Source organism: Scyliorhinus canicula, chromosome 14, assembly GCF_902713615.1.
Source record: "Scyliorhinus canicula chromosome 14, sScyCan1.1, whole genome shotgun sequence".
In the NCBI taxonomy this organism is placed as follows: domain Eukaryota; kingdom Metazoa; phylum Chordata; class Chondrichthyes; order Carcharhiniformes; family Scyliorhinidae; genus Scyliorhinus; species Scyliorhinus canicula.
In genome coordinates, this window is record NC_052159.1 from 46281293 (window position 1) to 46289106 (window position 7814).

The window sequence follows — 7814 nt, forward strand, 5'->3', positions numbered from 1 at the left end:
AATTCAAGGTATGGGATGAGTTGGGGTTTCTTTTATTCCCATTTCTTTCTCCTGAAAGGAAAAACATGGCTAGATTGTAGTATTTTTAAACAATGCTCATGTTAAGTTTGCATGCCTTGTGAATGACAGCAATTAGAGATCAACAAAAACACAAAACTTTTATTAGGAACCTAAACATCCCATAGACAGGGCAGTGTGCTGATATTAAGTTGGAAGTGTTCCATTCACTCATGCGGATCAAGCCGCTGCTCTGTAGGCTTCGAGAACATATACCCCAGCTTTATTTAAAACAATGACTAAAATATTAAAATTAGGTTCCCACATTTGTAATATTGAGGATCCCCAGAATGGGACTTGGCATTTATTAAACTTTGCACAGCAACATGTGTTAATGGGCAGGAAGAACTTTTCAGTAGCACTTTTCAAGAAGGCTTATCCACTATACTTTCTACTGGTTAACCCCTGCTGATAAACCTCTGAGTGCTTTGTGAACTATTTTCTGACTGGATAAACTTAATTCAGACTATTGAGAATGTAAAGAATGTGACTTCCGGTGGCAGCCATGGAGTGAGTGGTCACACATTTGGTGGCCCCTGCTCCAGGTGGAACTGCTTGGTCCTTTTTCACGTGATTTAAGGGGTGTTTTCTGATGTGCGGTGCATAAGCAGTGAGAAATAGCCTGCTCCACCGGTGGTAATGATAAGAGGCAACAGCCTGGCTGAGAGATTATTCGAGGTGTAACAGAGGAAAAGACGGCAGAGGATTCTGGGGTGTCATTGCCGCCCAGTGGTCCACTGAGCAATTGGTGGTCTTTTTGATTGCTAAATTCCAGCAGCAGAGGCAGGAGGCCGAGGATGGCAAAGGTGGTGGAGTCATTTAGGGTGGTATTGAGAGAGTGGAGCAGAGGTTGCGGGTGCAAAGTCTGCTACTCCTGAAGGTGGAGGAGTTGGTGGGAGTGTGAATGTGTCTCTAATTCACTTGTCTCTCAGTCTGGAAGAAACGGCCTCGAACACGTTCGTACTTTAGAATATTCTTTATTGCGATCGGGGCAGCCCTCTAGGTATTCTAAAGAAACACCTCTGAGAGTCCCAAAGTTTTGCTCAAAACATCCTGTCTTTATATGTTTTTTAAGGGGCTGTCCCTTACATTCACTTGAGCTTGCCCCCATTACAAAGCATAGCTTGATTTTACAGACTTTAAAGTTATCTATTGGCACATGAGTATATAGCAGTTTTAGCATAAACAGCAGGTGTTTAGCCACAGTATCGATGGCTCCCACATTTCATATTCCGTCATCCAGCCATCTTCCTTGTTTCTCAAGGCTATTCGGCTTACAGTCATGAGTTGGCTCACAAATTCAATAACAACTCCCTTATTTGTAACTTTCCACTAATGTGTCCCATTAATCCTGGCTTGTTCTAGCTATTAACCCTTGCTTCACATTCTCAGGAGAGCATGAGGATAGGCTGGCCTTGTTCACGGAGAACCAGAAGAGGTTGAGGGAGAAGGTGGAGGACCTGGAGAATTGTTCCAGGAGGCAGAATCTCCAGATCGTGGGGCTGCCTGCAGGGACGGAGGGGTCGCAGGCCGCAAAGTATGTGGTGAATATATTTGAGAAATTGGTGGAGGAGGAGTTCTTTGACCATCCCTTAGGTGGAACGAGCGCACAGTACATTGAGGAGGAGGCCGAAAGTGGGGGAGCCGCTGAGGGCAATGGTGGTGCAGCTGCATCGATTCCTCAACAAGGAGAAGATGCTGAAGTGGCCGAAGGAAAGGAGAGCGCACCTGGGAAGGAAACATGGGTGTGGAGTTGGCCAAGCAGTAGGGGGTTTCAATCAGATCAAGGCGGCCCTCTATATGGAAGGAGTGACATTTAGGGTGTTATTTCCTGTTCATCTGTGGTCACACACCAGAATCGAGAGTTTTATTTTGACACGCTGGAGGAGATAAGTCAATTTATGAGAGACCATGGACTGGGAGGTGTGTGAGGACATTGAACTTTGGCTATGCTAATGTGGGGAAAGTGGGTTACCATGCCGGCGGATTTCTGTATTTAATATGTCTGAGTGCGGAGTGGATAAGTGTCTTTTATTGTTTTGGGGCAATTGGGTGAAGGGCGTCTCGGGGAAGGAGAGTTGGCAGCGATCTTGAGTGGGGGCCTGCATGTTAGCTGGTTGGCTAGTTAACAGGAGTGAAGTGCGTCGATCTGTGGGGGTTGGGGGGGGGGGGGGGCGGTTAGGCTTACTTTTTATTTGTTTATAGGGGGGACGGTGATGGGGATGCTAACGTGAGTGGAGTTAGTGAGGTGCAGTTGGTTGAGGGGAAATGTCGGCAACATCTTTGAGGAGGGCCTGAGGATCAGCGGGACGGAGACCTAAGGGAGCTGGTTAAAGAGGGGCTATGGCTGATCAGCGAGGGTGGGGGTGGCAGGGAGCCTCCTGACCTGCTTGATTGTGACTGTTCAGGGTTTGAATGGCCCAGTTCAAAGGTCTCGAGTTTTCACGCATTTAAGGGGTTTGAAGGCAGACATTTGTGTTTCTCCAGGAGACGTACCTGAAGCTGGGGTTCCAGGCAATGCTGAGGAGTTGGGTGGGCCAGGTGTTCCATTCGGTGTTGGATCTGAAGACTAGGGATGGTGGCAGTGCTGATCAATTTGAGGGTGGCATTTGAGGTGGGAAGTATTGTAAATGACTTGGGGGGGGGGGGGGGGTGCAGATAGCTTGTGATGGTGAGTGGGAAGCTGGAGGGGATACCTGTGGTACTCGTGAATGTATATGCCCCAAGGTGGACCAATGGGAATTTTCTAAGGTGGGGCATAGCAAAGATTCAGGACCTGGACATGCACCGGCTGATTATGGGAGGGATTTTAATACGGTGTTGGATCCTAGGTTGGACCAGTTGTGCCCTAGGTCCCTGAAGGTTTCGGCAATGGCAAAGGAGCACCAGAGGTTTATGAAATGTATTTGGGTGGGGGGCAGACCCATGGCAATTTGAAAGGCTGCGGGCGAAGGAGCTTTCGTATTTCGCGCACATGCACTGGGTCTACTCCCGGATTGATACCTTTGTTTTAGATAATGTGCTGTTGGCGGGGGTGGTTGGATCGGAGTATTGAGTGATTGTGGTGTCTTGACCACGCGCCGCATTGGGTGGACTTGCGGTTGGCGAAGGGGGAGGCTCCGGTCGCAGTGGAGGTTAGATATGGGTTATTAGCGGATAAGGGGGATTGGGTGAGGGTGACCATCCGTAATTATATGGAGCAGAATAAGTCTGGGGAGCTTTTCGCCTCAATGCTGTGGGAGGTGCTGAAAGTGGTGGTAAGGGGGAATTTATATTGATTCAGGCACACGGGGAGAGGAGGGTGCAGGCTGAGAGGTTGAGATTAATGGAGGACAATCCAAGAGTGGATCAGAAAAATTCAGTGGCGTTACTAAAGGAGAGGCAGAGGCTCAGAGTGATTTTCATAATGGGGGTCATGACCTGCAGTTGGGTCGCCGGATGATGTAGCATAGGTCGCCAAAAGATCACCAAAATGATCCCCAAGTGTCGCTTGACATGGGGATCCTACCACTAGGGGGTAAATCAAAATGATCCCCAAGTGTCGCCTGACCATGTTTACCCGTTTTCTCTCGAAGTGAATTCTCACTGCGTTACAGTGTATGACCACGCGAGACTGATGTAGAAGCCAGTGTCATGGACTTCCTTGCCTCTCTGGGCCAGAGAATAGTTGGGCAGTTTGAAGTCAGAGACCTGTAAAACTCTCTTTGGGTGGCATATCCTGCTACTGTGTTCAGCATCAGGATCTGTATTATTTCTTGAGTTCAGTGTGACTTTTATCACTCTCAGTTAAGCTAGAGATCTTTTCTCTACACCCTAGCTATGACTGTAACATTACATTCTGCAGTCTCTCCTATCCCTATGTATGGTATGTGTTATCTGTGTAGTATGCAAGAAACAATACTTTTCACTGTATACTGATACATACACAATACTAATACGAGCAGCTAGTCATGAGACGGATCACTGCCAGCCTCCCAGACGGTCTTGATCCACTACACTCTGCTTATCACCGCAACTGGTCCACAGCAGATGCTATCTCCCTGGCTCTACAATCAACACTCGAACACCTCGACAACAAGGACACCTATGTAAGACTGCTATTCATCAACTACAGCTCTGCCTTCAACACCATTATCCAGACAAGACTAATAACCAAACTCTGCAATCTTGGACTTGACCCCTCCCTGTGTAGCTGGATCCTTGACTTCCTCACCAACAGACCGCAATCTGTCAGGATTGACAGCACCTCTACCACAATAGTCCTCAACACCGGGGCCCCGCAAGAATGTGTGCTCAGTCCTCTGCTGTACTCCCTATACACACACGACTGTGTGGCAAGATTTAACTCCAACTCAATCTATAAGTTTGAGGATGATAGGAATGTGGTGGGCCGTATCTCAAACAACGACGAATCATACTACAGGAGGGAGATAAATCACATGGTTGTTCATGGTGTACCAAAAACAACCTCTCTCTAAATGTTGGAAAGACCAAGGAACTGATCATCGACTTCAGGAAGGGTAGCATGACACACAGTCCCGCCTGCATCAATGGCTCCGAAGTGGAGATGGTCGATAGCTTTAAGTTCCTGGGGATCACTATCACCAACAATCTGTCCTGGTCCACTCACGTTGATGCAAAAGTCAAGAAAGCCGAACAACGTCTCTACTTCCTACGGAAGCTAAAGAAATTTGGCATGTCTGCATCGACTCTCACAAACTTTTACAGGTGTGCAATAGCATCCTATCCAGCTGCATCACAGCTTGGTATGGCGACTGCTCGGTCCAAGATCACAAGATACTGCAGAGTGTGGTGAACTCAGCCCAACGCATCACACAAGCTTGCCACTCCCACATTGATTCTGTCTACACCTCCCGCTGCCTCAGGAAGGTGGACAGCATTATCAGAGACCCCTTGAACCCAGGCATTGCCTTCTTCTAGACCCTTCCATCAGGCAGAAGACACAGAAGTCTGAAGACCCGCACATCCAGACATAGGAACAGCTTCTTCCCCACAACTACTAGGCTCCTCAACGACTCCCCATTGGACTGTTCTGTTCCCTGTAAGAACACTATTCTTGACATCCTATGCTGCTCTTGCTCGTGTATTTGCTTTGTTTGGCCCCTTGTTCCGCACTGTAACCAATCACTGTTTGTCGATGGACCATTTGTCATGTTCCCTGTTAATTATTCTTTTGTCTACTATGTCCGTACTGTGTACGTTCCCTCAACTGCAGAAAAATACTTTTCACTGTACTTCAGTACATGTGACAATAAATCAAATCAAATACATGTGACAATAATAAATCAAATCAAATCCTCCACCCCTACAAGCCCCTATGTCCATTCCTTCCACTTCCGAATTGTCTCTCCACACCGGAGCTCTTGTCCTTCAAGGACCATTCTTTTTTTTCATCACGTCCCCTGCCGCTATCCACCTCCCTCTTCCCAGGTACTTGTCCCCAAGCATCCATCTCTGCCATGTGGCTGCATGACTCCATCAGCTGAATCGGTTCCCCGACAGCCAAAACATTTGCATCTACCGTTATCGGGGCTTCAATTGTTTGATAAAGGTGGCATTAGCTGACGACTAAACTCATGTAATCAGGAGCCAGTAAAACGTTGCAGGTGTATGGAATGGAATGAGTCTGCATGTTTTGCATATTAGCCAGCTGAGCAGTGCCCCGCATTGTTTTTTATGGCATGGTTTCAGTCTATGACATAAGTACCTGGGAAATGGTACTGACAGGTGTCCAGTGACATTCTGTCTGACCGTGTTTTTCATTCAACATTTAAGGCTGCTATTTCTAAAGTTGAAGTTTTGAGTTTAATATCCTCTTCGAGGTCATGTTAGGTTTTGAATGTGTGAACACAGTTAAAACTGTGCAATACTGAGCCTGTTAATCTTTCCAGTGCTTGCACGCAATTTTCCATTTGCTGGAAGATATCTGAGATCTACAAGGTAATGCAGGAGGCGGAGGAGGCGTCAGTAGAGGAGCTGAAAGCTAAGTGGGAGGGGGAACTGGGGGAACAGATCGAAGACGGGACATGGGCTGATGCTCTGGAGAGGGTTAATTCTTCCTCCTCGTGTGCGCGGCTTAGCCTCATCCAATTCAAGGTGCTGCACTGGGCCCACATGACTGGGACGAGGATGAGTAGGTTCTTTGGGGGTGAAGACAGGTGTGTCAGGTGCTCGGGGAGTCCAGCGAATCATGCCCATATGTTCTGGGCATGCCCGGCACTGGAGGAGTTCTGGAAGGGGGTGGCGAGGACGGTGTCAAGGGTGGTGGAATCCAGGGTCAAGCCAGGATGGGGACTCGCGATTCTTGGGGTTGGGGTGGAGCCGGTAGTGCAGGAGGCGAAAGAGGCCGGTGTGCTGGCCTTTGTGTCCCTAGTAGCCCGGCGAAGGATCTTGCTGCAATGGAAGGATGCGAGGCCCCCAAGCGTGGAGACCTGGATCAATGACATGGCGGGTTTCATTAAGCTAGAGAAGATCAAATTCGCCCTGAGAGGGTCGGTACAAGGGTTCTTTAGGCGGTGGCAACCTTTTCTCGACTTTCTGGCTCAACGATAGGGTACGGGGACAGTAGCAGCAGCAACCCGGGGGGGCGGGGGGGAAGGGGGAGAGGGAAAAGGTGTGGGGGAGAGGGAAAAGGTGTGGGGGAGAGGGAAAAGGTGTGGGGGAGAGGGAAAAGGTGTGGGGGGGAGGGAAAAGGTGTGGGGGGGAGGGAAAAGGTGTGGGGGGGGAGGGAAAAGGTGTGGGGGGGAAGGAAAAGGTGTGGGGGGAGGGAAAAGGTGTGGGGGGAGGGAAAAGGTGTGGGGGGGGCGGATGATGACTATGTTTGTTTATTTAATTTAAATTTATTTTTAAGTTCTTCTATTGTTCATTGGGGTTGGGGGGTGGGGGATGGGATACATGCGTCGATACGGTCTGGGGGTGTTAGTTATTATGGGTTATTTTGTTGCATTTCATTGTTTGTCGTTACGTTTTATATTTTCTGTAAAAAATTCCAATAAAAATTATATTAAAAAAAATAAAAAATTTCCATTTGCTAACATGGGGTGTGAAGAAATCAAATAATTAAATAATTCTGAGTTACACCCTTTAGCAATGTGTCAGTGTGGAGATGTCGTTTAAGGTGAAGCAGCAGCTCAATTTACAATTTTACATTCAATAATACAGAAGTGCCAACAATGAACATGACTTTTTGAAAGTAATTATCGAGAATATTTTGTGAATGTGGCGTGGGTCGTGATAGTTGGCCATTCTGCAAACGTGGGTCGCTCGAAAAAAAAGTTTGAAAAACACTGTTCTAGATGGAGTTTGGGCTGTCGTCCACGGCAAAGGCGGTGGGGCAATTGCATAGAGCCAGAGGGGCAGTGTACGATTATGGGGAGAAAGCCAGCAGGATGCTTGCACACCAATTGAGGAAGCAGTCGGCAGCGAGGGAAATTGGAAGGGTGAGAGATGATAGGGGTCCAGTGGTATCGGAGCAGGAGGGGTGAATGGGGTTTTTGAGGCTTTTACTGGAGTTTGTGTAATTCGGAGCCTCCGGTGGGGGATGAAAGGATGAGGCGGTTTTTGGACGGGTTGGAGTTCCCGAGGATTGAGGAGGCAAAGGTGCAGGGACTGGTGGCTGTGATCAGGCTGAGGGATGTGATGGACTGCGTGGGGCAGGCGGGGAAGGCTCCGGGCCCAGATGGGTTCCTCGTCGAGTTCTGTAAGAAGTTTGGGTTAGAGCTGGGGCCTCTACTAGT